Source organism: Myotis daubentonii, chromosome 6, assembly GCF_963259705.1.
Source record: "Myotis daubentonii chromosome 6, mMyoDau2.1, whole genome shotgun sequence".
NCBI classification, from domain to species: Eukaryota; Metazoa; Chordata; class Mammalia; order Chiroptera; family Vespertilionidae; genus Myotis; species Myotis daubentonii.
This window is the reverse complement of record NC_081845.1, coordinates 7,726,021-7,743,526: the sequence shown is the minus strand read 5'-3', so window position 1 is coordinate 7,743,526 and position 17,506 is coordinate 7,726,021. Positions and strand designations below refer to the sequence as shown.

The following is a 17,506-nucleotide window of genomic DNA, read 5'->3' as shown; positions in this document are numbered from 1 at the left end:
ACATATTTAATAAAGAAAAACTGAAAAACTATGACCTGCAGGGCAAAGAAAATAACGGCTCTACTGGACGGATTTGCTGTTTGTGTGCCTTCCAGTCTCTTCTTTCTTTCTAGGCCATTCCAGTTATTCCCGTGGCTTCAACTACCGTCTATATTCACGCCGATTTCTCAAATCTATACTTCAAAAATCTCTTTTCTGATTGAAACTCTTACACAGCTGATTAGTGGACACTGTCATTCCAAGGTCCATGAAAGCCATTCCCTTTTCCAACTTCCTGCCCAGCTGATCCATCAAGTCCTCTCTAGTTTGTTCAGGGGACTGCCTGACGGACGCTATTGGAATCTGAGTCACCATCTCCTCTCACCCACTCCATGAGAGTTGCCATCTATTTTCCATGGGCTTCCATTTCTGTCCAATGATGGCACTAAAATTTTACTCTAATAAATGACTGCAACATTAATGACTGCTAACAAATGAAGGGACAGCATATTGCCCTTTGTATCCCAAAGGAAGTACAAACTGCCATACATATAGCATTTTCAAAAAAAAAATCAACATTATTATTTAGATCCATTGTCGTGATAGCCTCATGACCTTTAAGTTAATTAAGAAAGACACCTTTCCAAAAACTTCTTGTTTCCACTTACTCTTAAAGGTGATTGTTACATAAATGGAGTCAATCTCTGGAGATGGTCCATATTAAATGGTGCTGGGGCACTTCTTCTAGGGAAGAATTGGATATGTATTGCATACTCCATCATGGAATTACTAGTGAAAGCAAATATGGGTGAAGAGGAAGACAATGATCATTGAATGAGAATTGCTAGCAGATGAGTCACCACTAGCAACAAAACCAAGAGAAGGGAATTTTAAAAGGCAGGAAGTATTCAGGAGAAGATAAACATGTGGATTTGCTAAGTCAGAGATGGAGATATAAAAGATTGGCTGATGTTAACTTGAAGCTTATAACCCTCAGTGCCCCACCCCAATACTGTTATACCCAAGAAGCAAAGTTTTAGAGTTTAGTCTTTAGATGAGAAACTTTTACTGTTTTTCCAAGGATATTGCTGGAGACCAATTCCAGTATGACAGCAGGGCTGCATCTGGGAATGGCTGAAGGCATTTCCCCAAACCTGAATAGGATCCATTAAATTGATTCTTGGCTGCCAGACAGCTAAAAGGCATCTTAATCTACATGTTATTGCCTCCTACTGGACAAACACTTGAACAGCCACAGGCTAATTCCCCCATCCTGGCAATGTTTCTGTATACCCTTTGAAGTGTATATCTCTGCCTCGCCTCAGGACTAATCCTGTTAATAAAAAGCATGGGGTCCTGGGGGCGAGGAGAACCTAAGGCCTTAGACTTAAGACCTTAGAACTTAGCTCCTTTAACTAAGCTCCTCTGACCCCCAATGCCTTTCAAAATTATCTCTCGTCTCTGGACTCCTCTTATTTAACATCTACGCACAGCCTTCTCCACATTTCCTGAACCCTTCTTGATGCTGGGACAAGAACCCCGGAAGATATAAACCATTTAAATGATCGTATAACTTTCATATTTTTGAAATTTATTATTTTCCAAACTTAAATAGAGATTTGTATACAGATGTAGAGATATACATTCAAAATTGTGAAATAGAAAAACATGTACAGGTATAGAGATTTCTGAAAATTATTGCTATGAAGATTACTCATTTCATAAATTCATCACTATTATCAAACCAATGAAACATCTTCCATGGCATAATAATGTCTTTTTGATGACTTTTTAATCTTCATGTCTCCTATCACAAAATACATATCTCAGTTGATATAGTTGGCATTTTTTATGATATGACTTGGTTTTATTGTTTAGAAATCTTTCATGACAATTTAATGAAAAATACTATCTAAGGTTCTTCTAATGCTTTTCTTTCTTTTTTTTATGCACAATGTTCCAAGTCAAAGTACACTTTCAAATCTACTGTTTTTAAAGCAAGAAGATCTCTTTGGGGGTTATCATAACTCACATTCAAACAAATTTTTGGCAAAAATGTTATTTTACCCAGAGATTGTCTAAATTTCTAAAAGTATCTTCCCAGTGCTTTTTTTTCAATTGGCAGCGGAAAAAATACAAAATACAAACAACTATAGTGTTGAGGATGATTATACTGGTGTCTAAAATTTTGTCAGTATTTAAGCTATAAGATATGAATAGCTAAATTCAAAATGTCATTTTGCATTTGTAGAAGCATTTTTCTTTTTTTTAATATATTTTATTGATTTTTTACAGAGAAGAAGGGAGAGGGACAGAGAGCCAGAAACATCAACGAGAGAGATCGATCAGCTGCCTCCTGCACGCCCCCCACCGGGGATGTGCCCGCAACCAAGGTACATGCCCTTGACCGAAACCGAACCCGGGACCCCTCAGTCCACAGGCCGACGCTCTATCCACTGAGCCAAACCGGTTTGGCAGTAGAAGCATTTTTCATATTTAAAACATGCATGAAATTTACCTGGGATTAAAAATATTTAGTTTTTGCTGTATATTTTTCTTAAGGAATAATAAACTCTCTTGACAATAATTCAATTATATGTTGCCCTTGCGGCCTGTGAAAAATAATTTGAGTGTTCAGACTCATGTGAGTCTGAACACTACTTGAGATAAGTGAATGGCTTTAAAATATCCATACCTACAGAAGACATTTGGGGAAATTTAAGTCACATTGCATTGAATGGATTTGGCTTTGTACACAGAGCCAAGGTTGTTACAATATTTTTTAAAAAAATATTTTTATTGATTTCAGAGAGGAAGGGAGAGGGAGAGAGAGAGAGAGATAGAGAAACATCAATTATGAGAGCGGATCATTGATCAGCTGCTACCTACCTGCCCCACACTGGGGATCAAGCCCACAACCTGGGCATGTGCCCTGACCCGGAATTGAACCATGACCTCCTGGTTCATAGGTTGACACTCAACCCACTGAGCCACACCAGCCGGCCTGGATGTTACAATCTTAAAACCTAGCGAAGTCCCTAGTCCATTTCCTATAGAGGAGCTATTCTTTAACTGAAATCCCACATATCTTGTAGATACCACATACAATCATTAACAGGAGACACTTCCAAGGATTACTTCTAGAAGTCTAAAGGCAGTTCTGCAAGGAGAGACTAGCAGTATTTTGTTTAACCTGTAGAAATAGCACCTTAATAGCCTAAGATCAGGGCATGTACATCTGAAGAAAGTATCAGCATGTTGGGAGATACAGAGAAATAGTAAGATTCTTGGACTTGGAGCCAGAAGAATTGACAAAAAGATTTATGTTTTGTTCTACAGAAAAGGGCCGGCAACATCAATATCCCCTGGGAACTTATTAGAAGTTTCGGTTTTCAGGCGTCACTCCAGACCTACTGAATCTGCATCTTTGGGATTGGAGCCCAGAAATCTGCGTTAGGAACCACTGCAGGTGACTGGGACGCACTGTACACTTAGGGAACTGAAGTTACAGAGAAAGTAAGTGGAACAAGACGTGAGACCTATTCTGCTGGTTTTTAGCCCGATTATCTCGAACAGGTCACTCAACCTGACTCTCTTTCTGCAACCTCACTGAAAACTATGAGTGATGTTATATGGATTCTCTCAATACCCAGGCAAGGGGTCAGCAAAGTAGAATTCAACATGCAAATCTAAAATCATGAAGATTAAACACTAACTTATGGAACAATTGAATGGGTTCAGGAAGTCAGATGCCGAATCAATAGTGCCACAGAGCAACCAATGGTACCAGGAACAAGGAATGTGGAAGCTCTTATTTTAAAACAAATAGATCCTATGGGATTTTTTTCCTCCCAGGGACTTAAAGAAATATGGCATGACAAGAAACAATTGGCAAACATGACAAGAACTCTTTTTATCTATAGCCTGGCTTTACTTTTCCTAATTTTTTCTCCATCCCCAGAAAAAATATGAGGATAGTAAATGGGGAGAGTGCTTTGCCTGCTTTGCTTGCTCATATGTTGTGGGACGTAGACAGAGAATGCTGCATTCAAGATCTGTAATAGGGCAGGGGAAACAATGAGCATCTAGGAGATGACTTGGAATTATGTCTCAGAATATCTGAAAGGGACTGAAGCCAGGGTTAGAGGTTTGAACTCTGCTCTGCTCTGAGATTTCTGGTTTGGGATGCAGTATGACAATGAAATAATAGGCAACATTATGTGGTAACTGCTATGTATCTTACTTTTATCATGCTCAGTTTGTTTATTCTCACTTTAAGTTAATGACCATAAATCTCAAATAGCCAAACAACACGGTTAAGAAATTGATTTCACTAATGAGTCAATTGCAGGGCATTTCATATCTTCTGATTTTTCATCAACATTGACTTTATTCCCCACTGCTCACTAACTAGTGACGTGTTCTCACACGTCATTTCAAAAATACAGGCTATCAGAGTTGAAATTCCTCCCCTAGAGCACCTACCTACTTAACTACATCTGAACTGACACTTGCTGCCTTTTCTCCTGTAGAAATGATGGAGATGAAGTGCTCATGCTCCCAGGAAGACCTACAGATTTAATATCCATTCCCTCTCATCTCCTCCAGAACTTCACCTGGCATTCACTATGTCTCTCTCTCTCTCTCTCTCTCACCCTGTTCCCCTTCACTGCTGGATTGTTTTCATCACCATGGCAACATGCTCTAGAATTTCCCATTTTGGTCTCATATCTCCAACACCCTATTTCTGTTTTCCTTTGTAGAAAAATGTTTCCAGAAAGACATGTCCATACTCTCCTCTTTCAACTCCTATCCACACTTTTAAAAATTGATAAAACATTCTTTTAATTGCACAACTAATAGGAGTCAAATGTAAGAAATCAGGAGATGGACAAGGAAAAGAAACATTAAAAACTATTAACAATTCCAACACCCAGAGAAAATCAAGCTTGAAATTTGGTGTAAGTTCTTCCTTTTAAAACAATTTAATTTATAATATTATCAAGTATTACAGGTACATATTCATTAAAGAGTAAGACACTGGGGGAGGAAAACATTTTCTTCCCATTTTACTCACCCCTGATCCTGGCTCCCTGGAGAAGACACTTACACCTCCTCGGGGCAGGAACTGAAGTTCGCCTGAAGGATTTGCTCCAAAGCGCTGCTCCTTGCTGGCCTTGTGACCTTGTCCAGGTCGCTTAGCTCTCTGGACTTCAATCGCCTCTTCTCCGTTACAGGTATAATATTACCTAAAGGTGAGGATAAAATTAGTGGAACAGTGTTTAGCACATTGTATTTAATGCATAAATATTACTGTAAGTGTTTTTGCTATTATTGTCTTGATTTTTCATGTTAAGACAATAACTATAGATGACCTTGTATGTACACACACACATATATCACATCTTCCTTATCCATTGTTGGACACTCAGGTTGTTTTAATATCTTGAAGATGTATTTCATATTTCACATATTGACCTTGTATTATTTAAATTTCTTTGCTGCCATTTTAGTGTAGTTTTAGGGGAAAATTAAGGTTAGTGCATGTGTTCTATCCACCTCGTTGGACTGCAAAGTTCCATTGAGTCATCACCCATCAGATCCTAGCTTTCGATCCACCCCTCCATGGATACTGCTCAGGTTTCAGTGGCTAACAACCTCCATACCGTCACACCCAAAGGCAACCTCTGTCTGCTTCAGGTGAGCTCTCAACAGCATCCAGCGCTGCTGCTCTTTCCTTATTAAAGCACATTTGTCATTAGCGTCTGAAATCCATCCTCTCTGAGCTGTTCTTCCTCCTCCGCGAGACACCTGTATTTGGAAATATCACAGGCCTTTGTCCTGGGCCTGCTTTTTTCTTCTCTATCTGCATTCTCTCCCCTTACGTAATCCTTTTTTCTTTTTCTGATATAGTTGAAACAGTACATAAATGCTAATGCCTCAAACATTTATTTTTCTATGATCTCTCAAATTTACATCAAAGGGCATAATCAATGACTCCAGGGATCTAAAAGTTACCTTAAAGCTAACATGACCAAAACATATCTTGATTCCTTACATTGCTGCACATGCCTTTAGAAATTTTAAATTAAAAAATCATCATGCTCTTACCTTACCTTATTATTCAGTTGATAAAGCTAAGACCCCAGAGCCATTTTGACTCTTTTCAGTTCCTTATTTTAGAAATAATTCAGCATTCAAACCTGTCAATTCTAGCTCCAAAATTATCTCCTGAATGCATTTGCTTCTCTCCACTTCCACTGCTACCACCCTAGTCTCCTTGCTTTCATTCTGGTTTATGTATATAGGCAAACAAAGAGAAAAATACTGATTCTACCTCATCTTTTCATAGCCACAGACACCTGAAAATAAGACACAGCCTTTCTGATCAACCAAGGCAAAGCCCCACTCATCACGTTACCTCTGGGAAACAATGCTTTATAACAGTGCCTGTGAAATCACCCATGTGTTTGCTTTGTCCCTGTCCAATTCCCCTATCTCTCAAGGCTACTTGATCGAGAGTTCTTTGCTTGGAATATCCAAAGCACAGAGAACATGTAAATTATGCTGGCAAAATATTCTTTGAGAATGTATTGATGAGTGGGTCAATAAAAATGTATTGTGAAACTTTTATTTATTTGGAGTATTTGTATTTCTTACACAACATTTTAAGATAAAAAATTCTTACAAGACCCAAATAAATATTTCCAAGTGGAATTGTTGAATTCCAAGTATTTATGGGAAACATATATTTGCCCTTCTACCATGAGCTCATGCATGTAAATAGATGACTTCTGTACTTCTGTGCAACCTCACAATTACATGTAGATGTGAACAATTTAATGGTTTAAATCAAAACCCATTCCAGTTAGAACATTTAGTTTTTTCACTTCTATGTGCATGTTATGATTTACTCAGTGTATTGTTTACTGTTCATAAAACAGTATGAAACTATGTATGAGTTGGTTCAGTATGGGTAATCTTAGGAAAATAAATCTCATCTATTCAGAAATTATTTGTAAGATGCAATTTTCTGGTAAGCATTCCATAATGTAGCCCCTTGATAAGAAAGTACCAGAGGATTGTATTTTAAGACTGCAAAAGATTGCAATAAAAGTCTGCTTGTAAAATGTCTTCTTTTGTTCATTGCTTGTTCGGCTCTTCTGCTTTCAGAATAAAAGTTTTCCTTTAAAAAGTAGAATATTAACTGGCACATCTAATGACTAAAATCTATTTTGGACATAACAGCGATCGGTAACATAAAGAGAGAAAAATGTGTTTCAGATGTGAGATTTTTAAGGTCAATTTTAATGCATTCTAAGTTCCAGTGAGAGTAAGCCTACAGTTTTAATGGTGTGCGTAGCATTGCAGTATCCCAAGATTTTTATCAATTAAGAATGAAGCATATTCAAGGAAGAGAAATGTGCCTTTACATCTTAGCTATCTAAACAGGCACATTTAAAGGGAAAAATTTGCCTTAGCCGGTTTGGCTCAGTGGATAGAGTGTCGGCCTGCGGACCGAAGGGTCCCGGATTTGATTCCAGTCAAAGGCAATGTACATCAGTTCGGTTGCAGGCTCCTCCCCAACCCTAGGCCCTGGTCAGGGACCGTACAGGAGGCAACCAATCGATGTGTTTCTCTCACATCGATATTTCTCTCTGTCTTTCCCTCTCTCTTCCACTCTTTCTAAAAATCAATGGAAAAATATCCTCGGTTGAGGATTTAAAAAAAATAATAAAATAAAGGGAATAAATTTAAGTGCATATAAATTTTTAAAATAAGCATTTAAAATGCACCAAATAATATTAATTCAAAAATCCAATATTATAATTTTAAGTAGTATCAGTAGTGATTTTTGATATATCTAAATGTTACATTAACTAATGAACTATTCAACTTGAGGTCTTTCCTTTTAAAAGACCCAAATTTAATATCATACATAATACAGTAAAATTTCAATTCTGTATGTTTTAATAAAAATGTCTAAAATGACTAAATAGCCCGAATTATGGGTAACACATTGAATGCTGTTTGTTAACCCTTTATACCTCACCTCCTGTTTTTGAGTTTGTGTCTCTCACCACACCATATGGTAGCGTTTTTCCAAATGCCTGTGTTAACAGATTACTATCTACAAGTATATACTGAGCCAGAATAGTAAATGCTACATTGTTATTATAACATTTTCTATAAAAATTATTTTCTACAATATTTGAACACTACTGTGTATGTGGTTATGAAGGAAAATGTCTTTCTAATGCAGATGGATATTTCTGATACTCTCAGTATATGCTATTTTTGTTCCCCGGGTATTTTTCCAAATATACAATTAGACTGATGATTCAATAAAAAATTTAGTGTTCATGGATAATTAGGAGAGTTCTCTCAGGATCCTACTTCATTTGGTTTATTTCTAGCAATATTTTCTTTTTATGTGCCAAATCTACACTAGGAAAAAAAACAGTATGGAATTAATTTTTGGGGGGGCGGGGGGATCAAGGGTGTATAAAGAGTAAAGTCTAGCTAATGAGGAATATGCAAAATTAGCAACCCGTGTTCCTCAGGGTGGTTGGGAAAGGAATAAATTCATACAATAATTATTCAAATCACTCTCTTTTTCATAAATTTACTTTTAATGCTTATTCTTTAGTAGTTTTTATATTTAGGTTTGCTAAGAAAAAGAATGGTAGATACATTTTAAATCCGGTTTACCTGTGTTAATTCCTGGAAACTATATTTTCCATTTCTCTTTTTTATTTTGTAAACCCCAAGTTTTTAAGGTTCTGTAACATTTTATTCATTTATAATCCAAGATCATTTCTAGATTTATCTATGTTTGTATATATAGTCCACATTGTTACAAACCAATTGAAAGTAGCTGATAATACTGGATATAACAGAGCAAGATAATATACATCAGAAATGTAGGATAAAAATAAGATGACAGGAAAAAAATTCAAGGATATGAAATAAGACAAGCTGGAAATTATTTTAGCTCATGAAATACATGTAATAATTTCCACTGTCATTACTGACTATGACTTTCTACTTTACTACAAAAATAAACAATAGCGATAATAATGAAAGGAGCCACTAAGCTATTTTTTGCATACTCTGTGCTAGACACTGAACTGAGCTATTTATATAATACATTTAACTCTTACCCCAACCCTGGTATTAGGCTCATTTTCTATATAATGCAACTGATGTTTAGAGAGCTTATCCAAAATTAGACATTAATTATAGAGTGTAGCGATTCAAACTAACTTCTATGACTTCAAAGCAAAACCTATTAATTAACCTTGGGCCTCACAACCCATATGTAATTAATTTTTGTCAGCTATCTCTTCATTATACACTAAGGGTCTATGATTATTTGAATACTAAGCAGGCTCATGTTGCCTGAATGGAGCTGCCTCATCCAGGAGATAGTAGCTCCTCTTTAACAGGATGAGGTTCCTCAGTGTAGCTCAGTACAGAGAACTCCAGCTTCTCAGAAATCTTTGAAGTGAAGGAAGGTATCAACCTTCTAACTAGTTTTAGTGGAAATTACATGAGCTTATGAAGGGCTAGCCATATGCTGGAATTTTGGGGATTTTCCATGTAAACCATGTCATCTGCATCTAGTGACAGGTTCATTTCTTCTTTCCTGACCTGCGTGGCTTTCAATTCTCCTCCCCTTGTTCTGTTAGAACTTCCATTATCCTAGCTATGGAAGAAGCACCAATGTATACTGATCACTTCCTGGGAGCACGTCCTGTATAGACCTGTGGCCCAGACACATAAGATGCTCTCACTCAGTTTGTCCCGTAGTTGGCTTCTTCATAATGCCACGTAATTCAAAAAGCCCAACTGCTTCAGAGAGATGGAGGACATGGCGAGAATAGTGAATTCCTTAAGCCATGGACTCACTTTCCCTGTTCATTTGGCATAAATGAGCTCATGTTTTATTCCAAGGGCTCTAGTTCTACAAACAACTGCGGGAAATGGTTGATATGCTACACACCTTACTGGGCTGATTAAGGTCATACTTACATTCATGAGATCTGAAGCTTTCCCAGTTATACAAATCAAGTAAGACTTCCGTGGGCTGCCAATCCATTTCACTCCTAGGGACACTATGATCAGTTAGAGAACATCAAAGTTTTCTGTGGATCAACCATGCCGATTCATTCCGATAACTGTTTTGGATCTGCCACCCGTTGTGTTTCCTGGTCTCTGGAAGGTAAGTGCTTCTACCTCATCCCTGCCACTCCTGTATCTCATCATCCTTATTCAGTTAGAAAGTCCACTTCAACAGCACCAGTTACCACTGTTATTTCTCACCTGCAGAAAAGAGCCACTACACCTCTACACAAATTTTGGTACATTCCTCACCAATGTATTTCTCAAAGACTCGATGCAGTTAAGATGTGAGTAAGCAGATCTTACATAACAATTCCACCCAGAATTTCAACCTCCCTTTGATTATCTCCCTCAGAGTATACCAAAGAAAATCTAAAATCTGAAGTCCATTTAGTGTGGACCACTTACAGGTCCAGGTCTCAACATATTGATTAAGCAAACTGTTGAAGCCAGACCCATCCACTCAGGCTAACACACTGCCAGGGGTGGGCAAACTTTTTGACTCGAGGGCCACAATGGGTTCTTAAACTGGACCGGAGGGCCGGAACAAAAGCATGGATGGAGTGTTTGTGTGAACTAATATAAATTCAAAGTAAACATCATTACATAAAAGGGTACAGTCTTTTTTTTTTTTAGTTTTATTCATTTCAAATGGGCCGGATCCGGCCCATGGGCCGCAGTTTGCCCATGGTTGGAATAGACAGTTTCTGCAGAGTATGTCCCTATTAATATAGTCACCCTGATCCAACAGTATTTTTCCAGGTTATAGTACCATACATATTCTCTAGGTTTGTGTTAAGAATTGGAAAACATCATGCAATTCTTTTTGTGTGTAGGGTGACTTCTCATGAGTCATACCTAACAGACTTCCTGAAGATTGCTAGGACAGGATTCTGGTTTAGGTCTGGAAATAATAGAAACAATGAGATGATACAGTTTTAAGACTTTAAGAGGATCAGCAATCCCCTGCAAAGCACCTACTTCATTGGAGGCAATTATAGGTTTTTAGGCAAGGAAGGACTACATTCTGAGAGGGGCATGGAGGTTGTTTCTACAAGGAAATGAAGCTTAATAGGATTTAGGGACTTAAGGTATTAAACTGCATCACATTCTGTCCATAAACCTTTATCCCGATTGTTAGGTCTCACATGCTTCCAATTCTGACATAATTTTAATAAAAGAAAGGCTGTGAAATTGGGAATTTAGTTTGAATACTAATTCTGTCACCTGTAGTTTACTTTAGAATTAGGGCTTAGCTTTCAGAAATCTTGATCCTGAAGCTATAGGAAATAGGATTTATTTTAGTATAGTCTCTGGCACCTTACTTGAAATATTAGCTTAGAATTTAAAGTCCTGAGCTTATGATTTTCTTTCTCCAAGTTCTCCGTGCATAAGAACCAAACCATCAACTCTATTATTCTCCTTATTTTACACTAAATATTTTATGGTAGCAAATACTTGGATACACAAGACCTGGCCTTCTGTTAGCATTGGATTATAGGTAATAATAAAGGTATGTACTTACTTTGCCCCTGGATGGTGTGGCTTTCAGTGTCTGGTTTAGCCATGAAAACAGGGTCATTAATGCTGTTTAACGTAATCAGACCAGAGAGCTAATTATACACGACCATCTGGGAGGTTCTGCTCTCCAGGCCAATATCTGACGCCAATAATGGCGTCGGTCACTATTCTGTCAGAGAGAAACCTCGGTAAATATTAGAGAATAAGGGATTCATTACGGGCAAGAAATCTTACACAATTATTTTTAAAATATAGAAAATAAAGGTTTTATTTTTTTTAGATCTTTCAGAGGAATTGGAGATTCAGAAAAACATCACCAACCAGTTCCTCTGTGGTCAGCCACGTTCAGATGCCAGACTGAGACCATAAAGGACACATGACAGAGTTCTGGGAGCAAAATGTCAACAATCCATAGAGTTCCAAGTAATCAACAATTGTCTGTAGTTCTGACTACAGGTATTGGCATTTTTTCCATTGCTCATATATGTAAACTTGATATGCCGTCATCCATCCATTTTGATGGAAAGGAAGATTCATTGTGTAAAAAATATTTTTCAACGCTAATGCAAGGGTGAAATTATGTAAATATTTATTTAAAAGGAAATGAGTAACCACAGATCAGTAGGTTCATTTTATTTTACACTATTTATTTCATTTTTTTCTTTGCTGAGCTTAATTTAAAAGATCTTGTATAGAGAAGTTCAATTTAAGTTAATCAGCAGGAAATTGCACTTGTTATGGAGAAAGTATTAAAAAACAAAGAAAAGGACTGCTGGGAGGATTTATTTTGGTAATTCCACCCAGAGAGGTTATAGATTCAATTCCACTATAAGGTTATAGATTCAATTTCTACTCAACAGGAATGAAGCAGTGAACAGAGGAGGCAGAGTGACTTAGTTAGCAAGGCATTTCTGTGGTACAAACAGTCCATGCGAGATGGTCAAATTTGTTTGAAATTAGGACTGAGAATTTTCATAAAAAATAAAGCATTGGAGAAAAAAAATACTTGAGTCCATTTTGCATTTAGGAAAAGATGCACAGATAATTTTAGTATAGTTCTAAGATGTAAGCAAAGTGCCGTGGGAACAAAGAAAATTTAACTCCTTCGTCTATGGTAGATTGAGAAGAGTCTTTCAAAGACACAGCATTAATTGGAACTTGGAGAATTAGAATACGCTGCCAACTTAAGGAGCAGATGGTGATATTCCAGCTATGAAGATCAGCATATTTAAGCTTATGGAGGTCATGGAAGGTCAGAAATTTTTTTGAAAGAGGGTAAAGTAAAATTTAGAACCATTGTTTGTTATGCAATAAGTAGTGAAGGTCTGAGAGATGGGCTGTGGGTGGTAAGAAAGCAAGAGGGCAGGAGAGAGGGTTGATTCCATAATGATTGTCTAGGGCTGCCTTGAAAATAACTTTTGTAGAATAAACTAAGAGGATTGGAATGAGGAGAATCAACAAATATTTCCAAATAATTAAAATGATTAAAATGTATAATATTTTAGGAAACTCTAGCAACACCCCAAAGAATAGACTGGTGTTGGAAGAGAAAGAATGTTATCTGAAGCTTTGGAAGGACAAAAAAAATTGTGAGGAAATCGTAGAGAGATGGTAGACAGACGACATTTAAAAACAGGACCAAAGAAAGTGAGGATATATGGCTTCCAAAGTTATGTGAAAAATAGGGATTATTCAAGTCTATTCAAGACTCCAGATCCGTCTAGTAGTTCATAGGAATTACAGGACACCAAAATCAATACATTTATTATGAGTCCAATACTTGACAAGAAATGTAGCAGAGCCATGAGAAAACAGGTGTGGGGTTCAGACAACTGTGGTTCAGTGTCAGGGCCCATCACTGACGAGTTTGATCTTGGGCAAAATGTTCCACCTCCCAACTTTTCATTTTCCTCGCCTATTCATGGAGCAGTAACTACTACCTTATGAGGTGGTGGTGAAAGTTAAATGAAATAATATAAATAAAAACTCTCACATGCATGGCACACAGCAAGTGCTTTAAATGACAGCCTCTATTCTTTTCTGATGTTTTTAATATTTAAGCAACAAATAGGGCAACGGAGTTATTATCCTTACAAAACAAGTAATCTAATGTTTAATGTGTTTTCAGTTACTTGCAGGAGTTTAGAACTCCCTCTCTTCCAAATCCCATTATAAACAATGAAAAGAAGGAATGCTGATTAGTGCTAACGGTGTTTAGTATTTCTTGATTGGCTTTCTTATGCAAAGCATCTTGCTGGAGACACGACAGGACTCTAATCAAGTTGAATCTTTTAGACATTTATTTTTGTTCCCGTTCTAGAACAGGAGCAATAGAGACAGGCAAAATAATATTCCTAATGAAGTTCATTAGGCTTAGTCAGTTCATCCCAAGGTGCATAAATTCATTTCTGTAATGCATGTGCCTACAAGCTACATGCTGGAAATTACACATTTCTCATCTGAAATTAAGACAATTGGGGGCAAAATACATTTGAGGCTTTGCCTAGACACATGGTGCTCTGATTTGATTTTATTAGAACATGTCTGGCAAGAATAAGGTCATAGTACTATGCTCTGTTCATGCAACAGTTTCTAATAGTGAGGAGGAGCAATCTGATATGTTTCATTATCCTTATAAATTAGAAGGAGCTGCTTGGGCCTGCATGGAAAAGCAGTGAGCCCAACACATCTTCACAGTTCAGACTAGAGGACACATACTCTGCTGGCGGTCTTGGCACATCTATGCCAGGTTTTCATTTCAATTGGCTTATTTTATTACAGACAGACATAGCATGCTTTCTCCAAATCTTGATATTTATTGTTTGTATTCCAACCTTTTCCATAATATGAGGTGGAGTGCCACCTATAACAATGAAGAATGTACCAATATTAGAGATAGATGTTTGTATAGCAGTTTTCAAGAGGGTGAAAGTAAAATGAAATTCTATAAATAAAACTCTCAGAGCAGATGGCATACAGGAACGGCCCCAAAGGGTGGCCATACTTTGCCCAATGTTTTTTTGTTTTTTAAAAATATTACTTGGCAAAAAAAAAAGAACATTTGTTATTCTCACAAAACAAGTAATTTAACATTCTCTTGCTACACACGAAGAATTCAGGTATAATCAACTTCAAAGAGGAAAGAAAAGGAGAAAATTACGGGGAATTTAATTGACTATTACCTTTTCCTTAGGTATGTTTGATTAAGGAATATGGGCTTTTTTGTTTGTTTGGCTTCTTTTCTTTTTGTTTCATTAGCTATAAGCATATTATGGGACTTTGATTTTGGTGCCTCATCAAGGTCTAGTCTTCCATAAAATGAGATTAATCCAGAAAGAAAAAGCCGGTGAGTAGATATAACTTTTTCTGGCTGAATAAAAACTTTTTTTCTGCATAATAAACTTTGTGAATAAATCCACTATTTATTGAGTACTTACAGCATGTTTATCTGTACCTTCAGTAATATGTTTAATGCCAATTCAGCTATCTGAGGTATATATTAAGCAAAAAGAAATACAAATTTGGGTCAAAAGACACATTTTGGTCTTTTTTTTTTAAGATTTCTTTACACTCGTCCACCATGAACTCAGGGAGTATATATTTTCTACAAGACAAATGTGCTGTCTCAATTGTGCCCTGAGTTTTAAGTATCATTAACTTCCTTCAGGCTCCTATACTGGTCTTTTCCAAAATGAATAATTTATTCCGTGTGACTAATTTGTTTCTAATTAAGCTCATTAAATCACTAACATTTTAAAGGGAGTTTAATAGGGGCTTGAATGGACAGTTTTTAAATTTCACCATTAGTTGATTTTACATTAACAGACTCTACTAAAAAAGTATATTGTTGAAGATTCAGTTTAAATCTTTATTGGCGATGAATACTCAGAGGGACTAATGTAACTCACTTCTCAGCTGTGTGACCCTGAGCACACTGTTTAACCTTTTAAGCCTCACATGTGTCAAAAGTATTGGTGAAAATAATAGTATTCCTAAAATGATAATTTTTAGTATTAAACCAAGTCAAATCATTATGGTAAAGTGCTTTGCTCAGAGCCAAAGTATACACTTCCTATGTTTTTTGATGATGGTGAAAAAGTAAATTTTTTCTTTAATTAAATAATTTTTATTACAGAGGGCAAATAAAAATACACTCTCTGCATTAACGATTAAAGCAATGCAAAAAAATATGTAGAGTAAAATGCAAAAGCCGTTCTCTTACATTTATGTGAAATGACACAGTACAAATTTCTTTTTTTTTTTTGCATTCACGTGTATTTTTTTAGAAGCACTGATTTGTGTCAATAGCTATCTTTATCAGAATGTCTTAGAAATATTTTCAGGTAATTCTTGAGATAACTCTTACAATGTTGTGAAAATAAGGAAGAAAAAACCCACAAATATTAGAGACACACAGTAGAGTAGAGGGTTCTCTTCAGATAGCGTCTTGGTCTTTATGGCTGCCCAACTAAGGGATAAGAGGAAGGGTGGGTGCAGATGGAGTTCTACAGGGGGCCTGATCAGATTGGACGTGAGTTTCCTCTTCATGTTCTTTACACATTGAAAATAAAAGCTAAACAACAATGGTAAAAATAGGCCACAATCCAGAGTCTAGCGACTATAGTAAAAAGAATTGTTGGTACCACTGGCTCATACATGAGCTTCTATCTGAAAATCATTCTATTTTTTGCTTTAGTAAAGATTAATCTTGACATTTTTACTTCTGGTTGCCAATTTTTCTTTCTCCTGCATTTCTCAGTAGAATTAAACCTTCAAGCTCCAGTGAAGATGGCTGAAATTTCATTATTTTTATGTCTCACCAAATTATTTACCTTGCCAGGCATTCACCACCCACTCTTCTTCTGGAAGTTCACTTCAAATTCATTTTAAAGAACAAATGGGTTGCCCTTGTTGATGAGGAAGGAATGTAAGCAGGGAAACAGAAGTGAAAAACTCATTAGAAGAAGAACATTTGTTTTGTAACGCCCTCTAGGATGTGATGGATTTGACGGGGAAGCATAGATGGAATACACAAGCATGGCAATCCACTCTGTAGAAAGAGCCATGGCCATTTCCCCAAGGATTCCTACCTCTCATCTGCTGAATGATGGCACCACATTTGTCTCGCTTCTGTCAGGAAATTTATTTGCAAATATTTCAAATACTTACATTGCTTTTAAGGTAGTTCACTTTCTTTTAGTCTAGAGAATGCCCTCTGTCTTATTATATTCATTTTTGGTCTCTCACCCTGAAGTGAATTGGGGCTAGTGTGCCTGGGCAGGAGGCCCGGGCATAAATGAAGCATGCAGTCCATGCTTTCATGTTTCCTACTCCACTTTCCTTCCTCCCTCCGTCACACTCCACATTCCTGACCACCACCCACATGCCCCAAGGGACACTTCAGGAAACAATCTGCAAATTACTCATCAAGGAGTTTTTACAGGTACTCAGAAGGTTTGAAATCATTATGTGATACAAGGAATACTTTAATATGTTATAATATTTAATATTTATATCACAATATTCTTACAAGGTTATAGTGTGTTCAATGTAATGCAACAAACTTGTGACACAAAATTACAGTAATTATATTTTCATGCACATTCATTAAATTATAACATATCCCAGATAATGTCTCCCATCTAGGCAACTAAGAGTAGTTTGAGGTTATTGCCAAGGAGGACACGTGGTATGGTGTCAAGATGATAGCCTCTGGATTCTAATAGACATAGGACAAATGTGTTTTTCTTGATTTAACAAGCTTATTGAATTATCCTATGAAAAGTTTTCAGCTGGCAACTCTAAAATTTCGATAATGACATTTCTCATATAGGATTAGCTAGGGCAGTAGTGTAAAATACCTTTCCTTTGAGAAAAATGG

At 36.7% G+C, this 17,506-nt stretch overlaps 1 protein-coding gene across 2 annotated transcripts in view; it reads right to left on the bottom strand.

Moving 5' to 3' along the window:
• RGS17 (regulator of G protein signaling 17) overlaps positions 1 to 11,694 on the bottom strand; it is a 188,289-nt gene extending 176,595 nt beyond the window's left edge. For both annotated transcript variants that reach the window (XM_059700005.1, XM_059700007.1), the window contains exons 1-2: positions 11,630 to 11,694; positions 5,057 to 5,228 (exon numbers count right to left, since the gene is read on the bottom strand). The gene's annotated coding sequence lies outside the window, so the exon portion shown is untranslated. The remainder of the gene's footprint in view (positions 1 to 5,056; positions 5,229 to 11,629) is intronic.
• Positions 11,695 to 17,506: the final 5,812 nt, after the last annotated feature.